The sequence below is a fragment of the Poecilia mexicana genome, unplaced genomic scaffold (genome assembly GCF_051168715.1).
Source record: "Poecilia mexicana isolate PSO_F unplaced genomic scaffold, ASM5116871v1 scaffold_6, whole genome shotgun sequence".
Classification (NCBI taxonomy): Eukaryota; Metazoa; Chordata; class Actinopteri; order Cyprinodontiformes; family Poeciliidae; genus Poecilia; species Poecilia mexicana.
In genome coordinates, this window is record NW_028263375.1 from 5,503,455 (window position 1) to 5,521,529 (window position 18,075).

Consider the following 18,075-nt stretch of genomic DNA (forward strand, 5'->3'; position numbering starts at 1 on the left):
ATCGATGTGTTAGCCAGCATCAGAGTGGCTGCAGGCTGACCAGGACCAGTACAGCCTGGGCAGAAAGCAGCACACAAGTTCTGCAAGAAGCATTAAAAGTGGAGCATTAGTAATGGGAAGACAAATGTTCCAGAAAGAGACGGTAAAATTCATCTTATGATGCCAATAAAACTCCTCGAATTGGATTGAGGGAGTGAAAATGAGTCGGGGGGAGGTGGAGGAAGACAACGGATGACAGATGGTGGGTGGCAGACAGAAATATAGGAAGAAAGGAGAGGGAGGGAAGGGCAGAGAGATGGAGCCACAGACAGTAATCAAAATGGAAAGAGGGTGATCCAGTGCAGGAAGGGATGAGAGGAAGAGGGGATAAAAGCGAAGGAGGAGCGTCTCGGAGGAGCGGAGCTGCTCCTTCTGCAGTGCAGCTCAGGTCAGGGCCTCTTGGCTGCATCAACTCCCCCATGATTGATTGCTGCTTTGTCTCTCTGATTAAGATGCTTTGTCTGCTTTTATTGATATCTTGTGTTTTCCTCTGCAGTCCGCTCTCCTCTCTCTTGATTAAAATTCTCACTTCCTTTTTACTTTCTTCAAAGGTCAATATCATCTATTAGATGTAAATTTGCTGACTCTGGTATTATTTTCCAAAAACAAGGAGAAAGCTCAACTTGCTTTGTGTCTGTCTGCATCAGAGAGAGGTGGGTTTTTGGGTTGTGTGGAGAAGAGTTGAGCAGTCATCTGCTTACCTGTAGTAACAGGAAGACGTCTCAAGCTGTGATTGACACAAATCTGATTTTTCAGCAACAGCCTGAAGGGATCAATTCCGATCTTTTCTCCTGCCGAAAATTGTAATTTGTGTCACTTTCATACACTGAATTAGATCTGCTTTTTAAATCACCTGCAGTCTGGACAGTCATGCCACATTTTATTATAATTTAGCACCAGGTTTCACAGTGTTGCACATTTCATCAGAAGTTGAGTTTGTCATTCTTCTGTAAATTCTGTAATTTCCCAAAAACGCTGCATAAATTTGTCGCTCTAACACCTCTGCGTTTCCGCTGACCTTAAAATTGTACAAATTGAAATTACAAAAATAAATGTGCTTAATGGAAACACACCAAGTTTACTCAAAAACTCTTGTTTTTCACTAAAATTGTTTTGCGCTAGGATGAGATGGATTTTTGGCTGTATCTTAATTAGTGCATGGAAACGCGTTTTTTCGCATCACACAAGTCATGTGATCAACATCTGAGTCTTACAACTGGCAGAAAAGACAAAGAAGACGAAAGGAAGTGATAGGAGGATAATGGTGTGTTGTTTTTTAATGACTTATCATGTGAACAAACTTATTGAAGTGTGATTTTAATTACATTTCTTATTTAATGGAATACCGTAATTGCATTGCAAAATCCTTTTTTCAACATTCGCAGAATATCAAAAAAGTTTTTGTACACATTTGAAATGGAAATGCAGCTACTGACTATCTATTGCTACTCCACACAACCCCATCTAAAATTAAACCAGAATGTTTGTTTTTTCTTCATGTGTGTGATAAATTGCATGTTTTTCTGCACCCTGACGTCGTCCTGCAGAGAACTCGTCTGTCAGAGAAAAGCTCAGAAAGACACCAGAGCTGCACGCCGTCTGTACTTTCATGTCATAGTAAACTCTCTATTGATTACTACAGAGGCATAATTCTCCCTGGGAGGTTTGTATGAATACTATACTGACACCATGAGAGATAAAAAAAAATCATAAAGTACAATATGAACCTTGTTAGGATATTATTTACAACTGAAGACGAGGAGTTACTTTCTCAGGGGCTATTTTCATGATATTATAGAGGATTTTCTGGTCCTGTTGAAGCGAAACGTGATTTTTTTCCTTTGATTGTTGGAGTTATATGTCTGCATGCCCTCAGGTAGCCTGCAACCTTTTCTGTATGCAGGCCGACTGCCAGATGGCTTCTCTGGGGATAAAGTCCCCAATTTTACGATGAATGCTACAGTAGAAATATATTGCTGATCAATTTTTTAAGACCAGTTGAAAAATGGCAAGAATTTAAATTTTGCACTGTTGGATCTTAAGTTTCTAAGTAGAGCTTCAAAATGGAAAAAGAAAAAAAAATCAGAGTAAGCATTTTATTGCAAACATACATTAAACTGAAACAGGCTGTTCATAATCTGATTGGAAGTTTAAGACCCTAAAACAGAAATGAAAGTTTTTTAAAAAATGACTCTAATGCTTCGCTGTTCATGCTAATCACCTTAAAAAATCATTTTTTATGAATTTCATGTTTGATGTTACTGTTTTCAGGAAGCTAAAGGAAATGTTGCTCCAAGTGAAATGCTGGTTTGTCCACTGTCTGCAGCTGGCGTCCATCCATGTAAACAACCCAAAATGTTCTCAATCCAGGGTTTCTGCAGGTTTAACCAACTCAAATTTAAGATTTTTACAAATGAAATGTAAGAACTGTCACAAATGTACAAAAGAAAATGGCACATATACATCTATATAAGTATGGAAAACTTTCTTACTTCAGTTGAAGACATTAATTATTGTTCTTTTTCATCTTCTTCCCCATTTCTCATCAAATCTCAGCTGGATTTCCCTCCATAGTAACAACTTTTTTGAAAAACAATTATTCATTAGGTCAGACTGGTGCTTTGCCACCATGTTTAAAATCCAGTAAACCTCCAACTTCAGTTTGTATCAGTTTTGTACAAATGTTGCTGTTATCTTAGTGTTACCCAGAGCAGCGCTTAGTGCTTCTTACAGTCTCTCTACAGCCTTAACTGCTGCAGTTGGAAGATTTTCCACACAGAATGCACCTAGCATCCCACAGGTTGGCAACAAATGTGAACCAGAAATACATTTGCATTTATCTAGGACAGACACAAACAAGCTAAGTAGCCGTGGAGTTTATACTAGCAGCTAATATAGCCTTGACTCCTTGACTCACAATTAAGAAGCTGATGGTCATCTTTAAGTGGAGTCAGTTGATACAAAAATAAAGATGGCAGGTCCATACCAGAACAGGAAAGAGAAACATTTCAAACGGAATTTGGTGTTGGATAGAAAACGCAGTTCATGTTTAGATATAAACAGAATATAAACTTAGTTTAGCTAAAAGTTTATATTCTAAACCAGGGGTGTCAAACTCAATTTCACTGAAGGCCACTTCAGCATATTGGCCCCCCTCAACGGGCCACATTGACGGTACAAATCAGGAGTGCATCCCTGCTAAAACACCCCAGACAAAAGGTTGACTTCCCTCTTTCAGTTCTGTAGAGGCTTATAATGAGTCAATGGTCCAGGTGTGTTAGAGAAGGAATGCATCTAAAGTTGCAGATGGTAGCTCTGGAAAACTAGGCTTGGGCAGCCCTAGCATAAATGTATAAAAATACAATGTTAAAAATAAATTAAACACCTCATATTGTTAAATAACTGATTTTATGTATTGAAGTTTTAAATATTACATTTGAGTTTCCATGGATGTAAAATTACTGCTCAGTTTAAAACTTGCAATATTTAAATCAGTGTTTAAAGGTGAGCAAGCAAATAATAAAAACAAGTCACATGGGCAGACATTATAGACTTTACGCAAAGATTTAGTCTCAGAGGCAACTGAAGCCAATTAATTAAAAAAATCCTTTCTGAATATCATTTCAAGTTCTCTGAACTAAATGCGTCTTTCTGACCGGGAGCTGACAGCGTGTTGAAGAGTTATGGACCGGACGCTTTGGAGCGTCTGGTTAGGAAGCGCATTACAAACCTTTGGTTGAAATGTAGTTTGTAGTCAATTCATGCTCAAAACCTATTTTAAGTCAATCATCAGCCTATAAAATGCTGGGGGGCCACATATGGCCCCCCAGCATGTTTGAGTACGGTGCATGTGTCAAACATGGTGTAATGCATGTTTGACACATGTGCATTAGGCCATAGAACTGCCAATCGGTAATTGAAGTAAAGTAGCTTCGATTTCAAAGAAGCCTGCATTGAAGTCAATTGGCAAATGAACCATCAGCAAAGAGGAAGGCTCTTGTTGTCTCACTGCACCCCAAGAGATGCATAACATACAAAAACCATTTCTGTCTGGTTTCAAACCAGAGACCTTTTGCGTGTAAAGCAAACGTGATAACCACTACACTACAGGAACTGAACTTCTCTGCTTTGATTCAGTTTGAGGTTCCAAAGTTGATGATGTGAGATGCAAAGCATGAAAATTTCAACTGAGGTTTGCAATCAGGTGCCTGGATTCAGAGTACAGACCATGACACCACAGAGCCTTGTTGACCTTTAGTAAACACCTGTGATGAAGAGAACATGCAAAATCTGTTTCTGTCTGGTTTCAAATCAGAAACCTTTTGCATGTAAAGCAAACGTGATAACCACTACACTACAGAAACTCATGCTCTTTGCAGTGTTCCTGGTAGATTATCCACATTTTGTTAGAGACTAACAAAATGACAAAATATAAAATCTCTGGAAAATAAAATATGATGTATGTTGTTTTGAAAAACATTAGAATATAAGCACTTTTATCAAATCTTCATTGTGGTAACATCATGTAAGTTCTTCTTAAATCCATGGAAACTCAACAGTTTGTAAGGTAGGTGAGTTAGCTCAGCAGGTTAGAGCACCGTGCTGGTAATGCTGAGGTCATTGGTTCAAACCCCACATGGGGCAATTCATGTCTAAGGTCTTTCAGACAATCAACACTTCAAAATAAATAAGGGTTCAAAAATAAAATCAACACTACAATAAATAAGGGTTCAAAAATAAAATCAACACTTCAAAATAAATAAGGGTTCAAAAATAAAATCAACACTTTACAATTAAAAATGGTTCAAAACTAAAATCAACACTACAATAAATAAAGTTTCAAAAATAAAATCAACAGTTCAAAATGTATTATGGTAACTGTTTCTGTCTGTTCAGTCCATAAAAAAAAATACAAAAAATATATTGAAGATGTCATTAGCAGAGACAAATGGTTCTACAGAGTCCAGAACGCCCAGGAGAGCGGCGTTCTGGAGGACAGTGACACTAATTTAAGTGAAGTCGCTCAATTTAATTTATTAAAAGTTATTGGGGCTTCAGTCACATAAAATGACATGGCGGGTCACATGTGGCCCGCGGGCCTTGAGTTTGACACATGTGTTCTAAACTATAGTTTAGAATATAAACTTTTGGGGAAAAGAAACATTACAGTGACAGATTGTTTTCATTAATGTTGCTCTAAAATGAGATGAATACAATTTTCTTCATTATTTTTATCATAAAATGTTTAATTAGTTATTATATCAAGAGAATTACAGTAACATACATTTCAATCAAAATGTTTTAGAACATTTTTACAGTTATACCCAATACATTAGAGTAATAAAACTGTAATAAACCCACATTTATGTATTAAAAATTTTGTTTTGTTGGACTAATATAAGCAAGAAATTGTCATAATTAACAGAAATAAATGTTTACAAACATCATTCTGTGTGAATGAATCTAGATACTGAAAACATAACAAAGCTTTCTAATAATAATCCAGATTATTGGAAAGCTGACATGTTTCTATCAAACTGCAAGTTCAGTTCTCTCAAAAAATTAATTTTTATATATCGAGAAAAATATATAAAATGAAAAAACAGCAAAAAAAAAAAAAAAAACTCTATGGAAAATGGTCTGACCATGAACTTCAGGATAGGTTACAAAAGTCGCTATATTACAGTTTTCCTACAACCATGATTAGTATTTAGCAGCAAACATGAGAGTAATTACATCACAAGCAAAAGGTTGTGTCCAAGAATGCAGAGAAATGCAGAACCGAAGCTGATAAAGAAGAAAAGAGTAATTTCAGCCTTTTAAGACGCGCTCCATGAAGGCTGTACAAGGCCAGAGAGACCAACACGATCCTGCAACAGCAAAAAGAAACATTAAAACGAGACACAAGACAACTCTGCACACTAAACCCAAAGGCAACCCAGAGAGACAGAAATATTCACTAATTTAGATACATTTTAACAACTGCTGGACTACTGTTCTCATCATTTGACCTGCAGAATAATCAGATGTCAGTTTGACAGACCAAATTTAATCATTTGGGTCATTTAACCAGAATTCAAACCTCTGAATTTCTTTTCATTTTTTTATTACTGAAAAATTACAATCACATAAAAAAGTATTGAAAACAAACCCTAAAAATTTCTTCTAATTTACTTTCCTCAACCTTCAGATTCTTCTGACTTTTTCTCCTTCAGGTGATTTTTTTTCCTTCTGAAGAGATTAGAGATTTTAGAAACAGGCACCAAAAAAGAGAAATGAATACTTTTTAATGTTCTGAGGAGAAAATTGCTTTGATTTTCAGTGACATTACCTTGAACTCTTGAAAACATTCGGAACAGGAAATCAGAAAGTTATCAGTGAAGGTTTTTGTTCTGCATCACATGCATGACGGCTTTGAAGGTTCACAAAGACTGAAAATTACATTTCCTTCTTTTTATTGAGCAAAGTTAATCTTTTCAAATCTAAACTAAAGTTCTTCATGACGTTCTGCTGATCTAAATCTACATTGGATTGAAAGTAAACAAACTATTTAATATTCAAACGTCTGTTGGGATCAGAGGTTTGACAAACATAAAACTGAATTTTGGCAGCAAACATATTTATTGTTTTTAATCTGTTATTTAGGTTTTTCAACCATCAGATTGGTGTAAACTGCTTTCAAATGTTTCAGGATCTCCTGATCATTCATGGAACTTCTTTAGAAAAGAGTTACCAGTATTAGCTGCTACATGGTTAGCATTGAGATGCTATTTTAAACTAGCATAGCTTCGTTGATATGCTAACTACTTTTAGCACAACTTGAACACAACATTAGTCTTTTCCAGCGTCACATCAGATCGGCTTTTGAAGAAGAAATTAACCCCCTAACGAATGCTGCTCGTACATCAGATTTATGGCTGTACTAGAAACGCACAAATACTTAAGTTCCAGGTGGAACCCTAGTATATTAAAAAAAAACAACAACAACCCAGAAACAGTTAAGTGTGTTGAAAATTTTAAGTGTAAAATTTTGTGTAACTAATTAATTGAAATGAATGCGTTAAAGGCCTGGCCTTACTGCAAATACTCACTGCAAAAACACAAAATCTTACCAAGTAGTCCTGGTCTAGTTTCTAATACACTGGAAATAAGACAAAATTAACTTTTCAGCAAGATCTAAGAGCTTGTTTTGTGTCTATAATTCCTTTATGTCAGCAGATTGTTTAACTTATAACACAGGAAACATATTGTTATAAATGAAATAATCTGCCAGTGAAACTAGTACTTTATCATCAATATCAAGGAATGATTTAAAAACGAACTCCGATTTCTTGATGAAAAGTTTCTTGTAAGTGACTTTTGCTTTATTTTAAGTGTACTGTGATATTTGCACTAAAAATTGGACCAATAACATTTGGTAAGATTTTGTGTTTTTTACACATACACACTATTTTAATCCTCCTTTGTGAACACAAACTCAGCCAATAAAGCTTTAGCCTCTGCTAACTCTGACTGGTGGTAGAACTTGTCATAAACTTTGTGATTTTGACAAAACTGGGTGTTTTCAAGTCTGCCCTGAAAAAACAACAAAGAATCAAATATTGGAATAAAAGTCCCGACTTAACATACAGGTTTGGTCCAAGGTGAGTGGATGTCAACTTGGTATGTTAGATAAACCCAGTGAGCAAAGTCCCACTTCATTAAATGTACGCTGCATCTTTAAGATAAATAAAAATACAAATGAAAGTAAAACCATCTCTGAGCAGATCTGAAGTAAAATTCTGAAAATGTATTCAAGGCTGGAGTGAAGGATAAAAGATGGAGAGCAGAAAGAAGGTGAAGGTTGACCTAATGACTGAAAACAAAGGAATGATGGAGCAGCAGAGGGAAGCTGGTGAGGTGGGATGTTTATAAAAAGGGAAGTTTGTTGATAATTACGAAGAGAATTTATGAGTAAAAGAGAGACCTTGAGCAGCTAAATCAAGGCGGAAAACAACCTCATGAACACACATATTCAGTGTCAAGATGATTTAATGGAATGGTAAACTGCCTGTGAGGCTCATTAAACATGAGGAGCATCGATCCAGCGTTCAGAGCAGCAATCAGATAATCAGCAGGGGGCAAGAGGCTGCGCATGTTGGCTTCCTCGGCTGGAAAAGTGTCGCCAGTGTTCGGTTCATCAGCCACCGCTGAATCGGCTCGGTGTGTTGGAGTGGAGCGGCGTGATGTGTGTTTTTCCCGCTGACTGTGGCCTTGGTGGCCCAGCTGTGACCTAACCTTTTCTCTAATTGACTCTAATCAATCGAGCCTGAAGGGGGAGTGGGGGGGGTTCTGCTTCTTACATGCTGCATGTTGCAATCAGTGATTTATCTCACCATAAAACCACTTTGTTCATCAATTTTGGGAAGTTTTCTGCACAGAAATATTACTTCTGCAAGGGAAAAAGGGATGTTTATTGTGTATTTTCTAGAAATTTCTCTTGTTTTCTTACTACCACCATGTGTTGGTTTTAAATTTCCAAATTCGGCAAAATGTTTAGGAAGAACGAAAAATATTTAAACAGTTTTAGTTTCACTATCTGCAGTAAGTTTATGATATTCAGATGTGTTTTGCAAAACCTGGAGGGACATCCAAATTGCTACAAGCAGATAAAAGTCAGTTTGGTGCAGCGCCCCTACAGGCGAGGGGGGGAAACAGGTTTTTCAAAAGATTTGGTTGGTTTTGAATCAGTGCAGAGAGAAAGAAAATAACTGTTGCAGTTTTGATCCCCAATCGAACCGAGTCTACCAGACTCTCAGGTGTGAAAACAACCTGACATAACCAGCCAAGAAATAATCTCCATAGATATCCCCTTAATTGGGATCTATTAGGTGGAGCTGGACGATGTTCACAAGCAGACGGATGTCTGAGTTTCTGGTCTTAAATAAGAGGAAAATATGGGATTCACTGCAAAAATACATAATCTTACTTAGTAATTTGGTCTAGCTGAAATAATCATCTAGTGGAACAAGACATTTTTCACTTATTATAAGTTAAGATATTTTATTCCACTGACATTATTTCACTTCTAGAACTTTTTATAAATATTAACCCCATAACTCTTAACCCTTAACCCTTAATCCTTACAATGGAAAAACGGCACGTGGGACTTAGATTAAGCTCATGTTTTACTGGAAAGTTACTTGTAAGTTAGTTTAGTTTTATTTCAGGTGAAATAAGATATTTGCAGTAAGAACTAGACAAAAATACTTGGTAAGATTTTGTGTTTTTGCAGCATGGATGGATGGATAAAACCTTTCAATGTGACATTCACTATTCCCAATCTTTCCTGTAGCGATCACAGAGGGAGCCTCTCGATCTCTGATCAATGCTCTCTCTCTCTTGCACACATGAACACACACACTCACACACTTACAGCTCATTCTCTCTCTGCTGCATCCACCTGTAATGTTTTTTTTTTTATCTTTCCTTCATTTTACATCATCATATAGATAAAAAGCGGATTAGCACTTCGCTCCTTTCACCTCTGCAGATGGAAACTAAGACACAAACCTCAGTAGCTGTATCTCACACACATCTCTATGCATTTTGCCTGATTCCACGTACTGCAGCAGATTTTCCTGAAGCTACAAAATGTTGCCACAAAGTCTGCTGCAGTCCAGGTACGATGCTGGGCCATGTGGGACGCCGCTGGTGTGTGTTTCTCACGATCGAATATGCAAAACAAATAGAAAAGGAGTGCAGGCATGTGTGTAACGTTTTACAGAGTGGAAACTAATGATGCATTTGGAAAAAAATAAATAATAAAGGTTGAGAGTCTCCTTGGTGTTTGTACATGAGTGTGTCTGTGTATGTGTGTTACAAAAAAGACGACTGTGATTAATTTCCCCTCTGTAGCTGCGGCTCTAATTCCCGCTTGAAGTGGGAATGGTCCCTGAAAGACTCCCTGTGGAAATCACAGTCAGCAGACAGCAGCTCTAAGGAATGCTGATGAATTATCCATAAAAAAGTGGGAGAAGAGGGAGAAGAGGGTGTTATATCAGGAGAAAATGCATGTAGGGAGGAGGAGGAGCGATAAGAGGAAGGGAAATGAGCAACAGAGCGACGGGAAAACTGAGAGTCAATCTGGATAAAATCACACCTGGTGCTCATCTGATCCAGATGTTTTTCCTCACTGTTGGATCACAGTTTGTCTTTTTCTAACATCTAAAAGTGGAAATGTCTGCAATATTCTTACTTTTTAAAAATAATTTACACAAACGTTCATGTTTTTTATGTATTCATGTAAATATGTTTAGTTAAATTTAAATAGTTGTGTAAAAGTGTTTCATAACTGACCTTTTTAATTCCAACTGTACATCAGCTTTACAGCATCAGACGACCAGCAGGAATCCTGTCAATCTGGTTGTGATAATGTTTCTAATTTTGTCACAATTGGCTTAGTTTGAAGGTAAACATTTAGTCATAAAGCACTTTGTATTACCTTGTTGCTGAAAATGTGCTGTATAAATAAAATTACCTTTAATTTTAACAAATTAAATATTTAGCTCTAATCTAAATATTTAGCTAACAGGCTAAATATTTAGTCTGTTAGCTAAATATTTAGTTTGAAGCTAAAGATTTAGATTTTAGATTTAGTCTGGGACTAAATCTTTAGCCCCAGACTAAATGTTTAACTAGCCAAATGAGCTAAATGTTGAGGTTGCAAGGTAAATATTAGGCTTGCAGAGCTAAAAGCTAAATATTTAGCTCCAAGCTAAATGTTTAACTAAATATTTCGCTTACTGACTAAATATTTATTTTCCAAGCTAAGTATTTATTTCCGTTATTAGCTCCAAAATACATATTTATTTAGCAAAGTAAATATTTAGCTTAAAACTAAATATTTATATTTTAGTGAGCTGTATGTTTTATTTGTAAACTAAATAATAATCTGGAGTTAAAAAATGAGTTTGCAAACTAAATATTTACCTCCAAGCTAAATCATTGGCTTCAATTGAAAGATTTAGCTTAGCTAGCTAAATATTTGGCTTCAAATTAAATATTTATTCAGCAAGCTAAGCCTTTAGCTTCAAACAAAAGCTTTAGCTAGTGAGGTAATTAGTTTACTAGCTAAATATTTTGGTTTGAAACTAAATATCTAGCTTGGAGTAAACTTAATTTTTAGTTATAAACTAAACATTTAGCTTATTTAGCTTGTGGTGGTCATGATGAAACGTTTTCTTGAGGTGTGTGTTATTTCTGACTGATTCTGCAGCCTGGTTGATGTTTCGCTCCTTTAGCACTCATTGAACAGACATTATGCTGCGTGTCATTAATGTAATTAAAGCACGTCGCTGGCTGCACCATGAATAACGTTTGACCAAGTAGTTTCTGTCTCTGCGCTGTATGACCCGGAGTCCTTGCTTTCACTCTGCAGTACTTCATTACGATTAGATTTTAAAGTTATATACAATCTGTCTTCTCTGAATAAATTATGCATCTGTAATTTGGGGTGTATCCCGCTTAGTGTCCTCGCAGCCCCGAGCTTTTAGACGTCGTGCAAATTGCACAGAAGGTTATTATCTCGAGATAATTTTGCCTGTAATGAACTCATAAGCTGCCTTTAATGTCTAACGACTAGTGCTTAGCAAGGAGGGTCATGGGCAATGAGCAGAATACAGCAGATGACGTATGGTCCTCCTGCTTAAGCGCTGCAGAAGTGACAGGAGGAATCTGTACAGTTTGCTGCAGGGAAGTTTTTAAAATTAGCCCATAAGTTGAAGGAAGAGCTGAGCTTTGGTTGCCAGCACACCTCTGACACTAATGTGTTGGTAACTTCACCCCTGGTATCGTCTTGCTAGGCTTTATCAGCGGCTACAAGCCCAGACGTCACTGGTTTTCTTTTCTTGGATTAGTTTAGGGAAATCCTGATTTCTGCTGACCATAACAACGATGCTTCATCTGGTGATAAAAGATGGATCCGGATGCCACGGACTGACGTTTGGTATATTTCTGTTCTGGGAACATCTTGAGATCTCCCTGTAGATCTTGTGTGTGGTGCAGATTTTTCTGAATGTATTATTTGTGGATCATCCTCTGATTTGCTATCCTGGTAAAAACCGTGCTGTTGTTCTACGTTTACTTCGTCCAATGGGTCTGGACCCTGGGCTTGCTTGGTAAACTCTGTTGAAGTTTTAAACGATTGGATCTGATCTTATCCAATCGCTAATGTTTAGCCGTGACGTATGTAATGCACAAGCTCGATGCGATGAAGCTTACTGGAAATTGTGAAAGCAAACGTCCCCCAGCGCAAAGAGAGAAGAGCTGAGCTCAACTACATTTTTAACAACAATAAAATGTCTTAAACATTTCTCTCACTCCAACTTTAATTACTCAATATTTGGAAGTGTGTCTAACACAAGCATTATCCATAAAAATGTGCAAAATTTTCTTTAATGGAAACATACCAATTAGGAAAAAAAAGATCAAAACGATGTTACAAAAATGATGTCACTACTGGCAAAAACCACAAAAAAGACAACAGGAAGTGGTAGGAGGATGATTGTTTTGTTGTTTTTTGGCAATGTGCAGCTGCTTCCACCAGAGCTCTCACTGTATCACACAGTTAATAAAAAGTTGTGTGTCATTCTAACGTGTTGAATCCATTGTTCTTCTTTCCTCATATTTGTACATGAGAAAAGATTGAACTGTCTGGTAGATATGCAACTGGAGGAATCAAGGTCATTTGGAGAAATTCCAGGTGGAGCACTGAAGGGAGATGAGAATCAATTAGAATTGGCCAAGCTGCCGATTCAAGAATTTTTGTTGTAGTATCTCTCGGGCTAGGCAATAAATCAATAAAAATATGATCAATATCAATAGATAATATGTCCAATAGAATTTTTAATAATGTAATTGAACTCCGATCCAGAACCGCAAAGCATTCTGGGGGATGTAGGCAGAGGAAAGGTTATAGTCACTGAACTGCCACAAGGTTGGCGACATCATCTAATTCACTCACTCTTTGGTTACCTAGCAACTCACTCACTCTTTGGTTACCTAGCAGCTCACTCACCCTTTGGTTACCTAACAACTCACTCACTCTTTGGTTACCTAGCAACTCACTCACTCTTTGGTTACCTAGCAACAACCAGTTGAGTAACAGCAGCAGATTAAAGTTTCGCCACTGTGCCTCAACTTTTTAAATTAAAAATAAATTCTATAAAATCAGCATGGAATGAGAGGAGAAAGTGAGGAACGAAACAGAAAAGGTCATGTCACTGTCAGGTCACTAGTTTGGCAGCATTTCAGATATTTAAAACAAAAACAAATCATTTATTATATATGTCGACTGATGTGACAACTTTATATCATATCGTATCATAAAAAATATATATATCGTATTGTAAGTATATCTAAAATATTCAAAATAAAATGCTGTTGTAATACCAAGGTGCAATGCCACTTGACATAAAGCAGCCAATCCTGGAGAGCCATGTGTTTTCCTTGGTGCTGATTGGCTGTACCCTTAAAAGCGGCGCTAAAGATCAAAGTTACCTTCTGCAGTGACTTTAGTGCTAAGATGATTTGCACTCTTTCTATTAATGCATATTAAGGTATCTTCTGTGTTTGAACTATTAAAATAGACATTTATAAGCATTTTTGTGAGTGGTATCAGATATTTGTGTATTTCAGCTATTTGCAGTTGACTGGTCTCTAAACCCTGTGGATCCCAGTTTCTGATCTAAAATGTTTTTTTCTTTTTTTATGGCGTCAGATCTTTATAATCTGACATAATTTTCCTCTATTTAAACTTTTGCCATAAACAACTGTGTGTCATTTGCAGAAGGGACTTTTTTAATGCATGACTCCCACTGGAGTTTTGCCATTATTTAAAAATAACACTGTGTACTCGCCGTCTTCTTCTCTCTTCAGCAGCATGAACTCTGATCAGACCACAGAACATTTCCGTTGTTCTATTCAAACTGTGAGCTGTTCCTGAATAAATGAGACTTTAATGCTCTAATCTAACACCAAGATCTCTGCCTCTGATTAGCTTCTCTCCCCAAGTTCAGGAACTTCTTCAACCTGTTAGATTGATTCTTTACACACATTCAAACTAAAAGCATCAAGCTTTTCTTTGTGACCTTCAGAATCCCATTTGACTCATTTTCAACCTTCTTCCCATCTCTAAGACACAAATAAGCATATTTTTCACATTTAATGCCATCTTGTTGAATAAAGAGCTTTTAATTTGTATGATTTGAAAGCACAGTAATCAGTCATTAGTGAAAGTTCATGCAGACATATGAATCTATCAATGTGATGTTCTTTGGATCTGGCTTTCTTTTCGAAAATTATTTTTATTTTCCTGATAGAGATAAGCAGCCAATATCTGAGCGATGACCACCAAGTGGATCCTCAAAGCGCTATTCAAAAGTACTTCAGTACTTTCTAATCACTATTATTAAACAACACATTGATCTGTCCTTCACTAGAGGAAAAGAGAGAATACTAACTAACTATTCCTGCTGAATGAACAGCGCCTGGCCTGTAATGAAAATATGTTTGCTTTCTCATCCGTCTGTCGTTTTCCTCTTCTAATGCTGCATATTGTGGATTTGTAGGCTCACTGCTCACATTGTACGTTTTTCATGCTTCCCTTTAGCCACTTGAATTTCAGGATAACAGACATTTTTCAAGATGGGATTATTGTTATTATTATTATTATTATTATTATTATTATTATTATTATTATTATTATTATTATTATTATTATTGTTGTTGTTATTGTTACTTGGACTTTAATTCAAAGAATGAAATTCATCTGTTATCAAATGTTGAGGGTTTCTGGCTCCTGAACTGCTGAATTGGAGCTTCATGCACCACTTTTTGCAGACAAGAACTAATCAATAGATTTTCACAGCTCATCAGGTTTCTGGAAAACTGATATGCAACGTGTTACTTGATCTTAAATAACTGAACTGACTGGTTCTTGAGACAAAATGTGATTTATATTAGACAAATTTAACTCAACCATCATCGGCTGCTCTTTGTTTGCATTCCTTCTGTATTTGTCTGTTTCCTGTGTTCACATATTGTTATTTATCAGACAAATCTTTTTTTTTACAGCTTCACTGATTTAAAGTTGAATTGACTAATTATTTTTATATTCATTTTATTCAAATAATAACATTTTAGGCAGATAAACCTCAGAAGAACAGCAGGCAGCTCCAGATTAGCGCTCCTGATGTGTGTGGGGGGTTTACCCATCGGGTAGCACTAAAATTAAACAGATTATGAAACTGAACAAATAAAAATCTGTCTTTATTAAAAAGCAGAAGAGACACGGAGTTGCACCCTGGAGGCTCCCCACAGTTTTGTGGCTCATTCTTGTCTCAGCTGGGTTGCGTCTGTATTTGTTCTTGGGAAATGTGGAAAATTAAGACTTGACATCTTAATTAATTTAAATGTGCACCTATGCACACAACATGTTGGAATGCAGTCCGTTCAAATTAATTTATCTGGTTTCTCACTTCAGCTGGCTTATGTCTAAAAGGTGGGAAAGTTAAACAATTTTCAGATTTTATTTGTAAAAATTTCTAAAAACTTTTCCTTCCATTTCAAAAACTCAGTGAAGTTTGTAGCTGCAAAGCTTAAAGGGTGTGAATATTTTTTAAATGGACTGTAAGCCAAAACCAGGACCGGTCCAAGACTTTTTAGAGCCCTGAGCAGATTTTCCTTTGGGGCCCCCCATACCAACATGGCAGCACCAGATGCTTAATCATTTCAAAGCTACTGTGAGGATTTGGGTTTTCTGTGTGTTTATTAGGTTTCAGTTGAGTCTCCGTGTCCCGGCTAACCTTTGATTGGTCCCAGCTGTGTCCTGTTTCCTTGATTATTCCCTCGTGTATTTAATCCCACCTGTGTCTGTGTTTCCTCATCGGCTCCTCGTCTATCGTCGTGTCACAGGTCATTGCCTTTATGCCAGTTGCCACGAGTGTGAGAGTCATTGCTGTTCCTGAACTGTGTAATTTGTGACTCATCGTTAAATCATTTCTCTCACTTCAACCTGAGTCCACCGCGCCTACCGAACTTAACCACAGCTATTCTATGCGTGTAGCACACTTACTATCATTAGCGTTGTTTACAATTAGCTTATATGGTACTCATGTTCTTATGGCTATTGGTTTTAACCTTACAGGAGTAGCTCACCTGACAATTTAAAATGAGGTCAATAATGATTGTTTATCATTTTCTCTTTTCTCTCTTTCTACCAAAAATTGGAATTTTCAGTCTGGTGTTTTGGTCTCAATTTGAAGAACAGTTTTGGGTAACACTTTATTTGAAGGGGGTTGAATAAGACTGTCATGACACTGTCATTAACATGATGTAACACCTGTCATGAACATCAATAAGCCTTCATGAATATTTATGACTGTTGTCATTCGGTAAATTATGACACTTTTAATACAAAGTTGACATTATTCAAAATGTCTTTGTTATGACAACTTGACATTAACCAAGAAATCATTACTGTTTAAACTTTACCTTTAATAACATAAAGTTACCTATTTTTAAAGTGCAATCAGTAAAACTTTTAAAACAAATTTATATCAGTAATGATTTCTTGGTTAATGTCAAGTTGTCATAACAAAGACATTTTGAATAATGTCAACTTTGTATAAGTGTCATAATTTACCGAATGACACTTTATGACAACAGTCATAAATATTCATGAAGGCTTATTCATGTTCATGACAGGTGTTATGTTTATGACAGTCTTATTCAACCCCCTTCAAATAAAGTGTTACCCAGTTTTGTTTACAGACACCTCATAATTCCGTTTATTTGTTGTTTTGTTTATTTCTTTTGGATATTTTAAATGTCTTCTAGTCCTGTGTTAAACTTTCATTAGATTTTAAGTGTATTGGTCTTTAAGAATGTGTTCTTGCATTATTATGCCTTTACCATTTAAAAATTTTCTCAAAACAACAATAATATCGTTTATCGCAATAACTTCCGGGACAATCTATTGTCCAGCAAAATTTCTATTGTGACAGTTCCTATTATTCAATGTTATTTTAAGTAAAAATATATATAACTTTGTGATTTGGGCCGGCCCTATAAATCTGAGATAAACTTTGACATCCAACTGAATTAATGTGCTTTCTGGTTTTCTTCTGATCATTCACATACTTCTTATCAACTTTTAACTTCTCTGTGTTTCTGAGTCTTCAGTGCCATTTTTCAGTGAGCCTGGCAGAGATTTTTACTTTTTTAACCCTATCTATTAATGATTTGCTGCTCAGCTCCACTCCTAATCCATTAAATAGTTAAAAACGACAGTGCAGAACGCCACACCTGATGTTGTCGTGTTTCTACATTTTGCTTTATGTGAGAGCAGCATTCAAGAGTTGCCCAAATGAATAAATGAGGAACTTTGACAGATTTCTCTCTGCAGGAAAAATCTTTTCTATAATTGAGGCTGCTGCAAGTTGGCTGCTCCCTGGAAGCTGGTGGAAGGAAGATGACCTTTGAAGGATTCTGCTGAGTCTGTAGCATCACTCCAACATCTTCACACTCAAGCAGCGAGCAGATGCTCCGCTGGAGTGGGTAGGCGTTCAAGTTTTTCTGTCCCAGACCGGTTCCAGTGTGTGTTTACACATGCTTGTTCACTCACTGTGTAAATTTGAGGAGCAGCAGGGCCCCTCGTCTCCTCTCCATTAAATGCTGCTTATGTTTGCTGAGGCATCCGGTGGTAATGAAATATTCATCCAGAAAAAGTAAACATCCAAATAACTTGGAGCAGCTCCTGCCTGATGTAAAGAAGATGCCTCAACCTGAAGTTCCTTCATCCCGTCTGCAGAAAGTCTCTATAATTGATCAGGATGAAGGTAGGAGTTGAGTTTTCTTAGTTATTTGCTGTTTTGCAGTGGTTAGCTTTGCTAACAGTAAAGTGCTAATCATAAACATTAGTTCCACTAATGCTAAATCGCTATGCTAACATGGTATTTAGTGGAAGCTAATGCTAAAGTGCTAAATTCACCTAGG